Source organism: Echinops telfairi, unplaced genomic scaffold (assembly GCF_000313985.2).
Source record: "Echinops telfairi isolate 266 unplaced genomic scaffold, ASM31398v2 ScPeMD7_443;HRSCAF=831, whole genome shotgun sequence".
Taxonomy (NCBI): domain Eukaryota; kingdom Metazoa; phylum Chordata; class Mammalia; order Afrosoricida; family Tenrecidae; genus Echinops; species Echinops telfairi.
The window spans coordinates 25,283,497-25,285,509 of NW_022104341.1; the positions used below are offsets into that span (position 1 = coordinate 25,283,497).

A 2,013-nucleotide genomic window follows, 5' to 3' on the forward strand; every position below is an offset into this window, starting at 1 on the left:
GGTTTCCGAGGTGGTAAATCTTACAGGCGTCTGACATTATGGTTCATAGCCCAACCCTCAAAATAACCACCATCTTCATCTGTAACATCATGTATCTATTTGACTGGTTTTGAAATGGAATCATAGGATATACTCAGTTGTGTCCAGCTAGTTTCATTTAATATCATATTTGTGAGATTCATCCATCTTGTGCCTGTAGATGCAGTTCATTCATTCATGCGTTCTTATAATAAAATTCATTTGTATATGAATATAGTACAGTTTATCCACTCTTCTGTGATGGACATTTGGGTTGTTTTCTTTGTAGCTATAAATGTTTTGAAATGTGTCTTTTGGTGAATATATGTGTATTCTGTTGGATGTAAACTTAGAAATGACATTGCTGGGTAACGGACATGTGTTCAGTTAGCTTTAGTAGATAGATGGTGGTAAACAGCCTTCTGAAGCAGTTTATGCAAAGTTCACTTCGATGAGCAGTATGGTCCGGCCTTTTCATTGTGCCATTCTGGTGAGTATGAAATTGCGATTCTATTTTGCATGTTTGTGATGATTCATGAATCGAGTACCTTCTGATATGTCCGTTGGCTTTTTTGAAAAAGGCCTGTTCCGTTTTTGTCATTTTCATCCCGTTCTTGCTGTTTTCTTTTGATGGTCTAGAGGCTCTTTCTGTGTCCCCAGATCAGTCATTTTCCGGTCGAAGGTGTTGCAGACAGCCCCTCTCCCCTGGTGGTTTGCCTCTTCACCAAGGGTGTTTTTCGATGAATGGGAGTTCCTAATGCTGATGTTGCTCAATGATCAGCTTTTGTCTTTCTAATACTATATATGTTTAGGAGTCCTGGAGGTGCACTGGTTAAGCGCTGGCTATAACACAAGGGAACTTCTGGAACCCACCAGTCCCTCCTCCGGAGAAAAGACCTGGCACCTTGCTACCGTAAAGATTACAGTCTAGAAAACCCAATGGGGGCAGTTCTACTTTGTAAGGTGGGGTTACTATTCATCAAAAGTTCATTCTACCCCCCTCAAAAAAGTTAATTCTACCCACCCAATAAGAACAATTTGTGTTTAAGAAGTCTTTGCCTACCCTCAAGAGCATGAAGATATGTACTGAATGTTTCTTTATAGTCAATAGCTTATTTTACCTTTTTCATTTAGATCTGCAATTGTTTTTTTTGGGGGGGGGGTGTATGATGTCAGGTAGAAGTTTAGACTCTTTTTTCCCCCTTGCATGCGGATGTTTAGTTGATCCAGGGACCTTCTCGCCCCCAAATCCAGCCCATCCCTCTCCCAGCCCACCCTACTTCCCATCCCACCCAGGGTCATCTTGGACATGAATTCAAGTGACCATACATGGTAGGTCTGTTTCTGGACACTTGCACGTGTCCGTTTGTCTATCTTTACTGACCATTATTATTTCTATCGCGTTATAATAGTTGGTGATGTCTGTAATGTAAGTCCTCCAGTCTGCTACAATGTTTCACCCCAGGGACAGATCTCGTACCAAAGTGACACCGCTGCCTCCCAGTAGGCGGTCAACACACCCCAGCGGGTGAGACTGATGGGCCTGTTTCCATGGCTTGGTCATTTGTTGTTACCTGGGTCTTTGTCCCATCAAAGCCCTTTAATCTGAAAGCCAGCCAGGTGTCTGCGGAGCAGCTAAACAGATCTGCTGGGTAATTAAATAACGTGGGGAAGGGGGAGGCGTGGATTCCCAGGACGGTCTCTAGCGAGGGACACCGTGAGGCGGTGGTCGGGCTGCAGGCGAGGACTGCCTCCTCCAGGAGGACTAGAGACCCCCACGTTAAACGCCAGGCAGAAGTTGGGCGAGCAAGGTGAGGTCACGGAATGTAAATGTCGCCGGAGGTTCCCAGAGGCCCTGCAAATCGCCTGGCCGGGGTGGGGCCGAGAAGCCGCAAATCACCAGTTGGGGGCCAGAGTGCGCGCCGCGGGCTCAGAGCGCGCCTGCAGCTGCCGAGCCCGGAGCGGCGCCGGAGCGGAGCCGCCGCGCGCACAGCA

At 46.8% G+C, this 2,013-nt stretch overlaps 1 protein-coding gene across 1 annotated transcript in view; it reads left to right on the forward strand.

Annotated features, from left to right (window-relative positions):
* The first annotated feature begins 1,610 nt into the window (after positions 1-1,610).
* The window catches only part of BCAR3 (BCAR3 adaptor protein, NSP family member), a 118,050-nt gene continuing 117,647 nt past the window's right edge, over positions 1,611-2,013 (forward strand). Inside the window, exon 1 of the mRNA XM_004699576.2 lies at positions 1,611-1,670. The gene's annotated coding sequence lies outside the window, so the exon portion shown is untranslated. The remainder of the gene's footprint in view (positions 1,671-2,013) is intronic.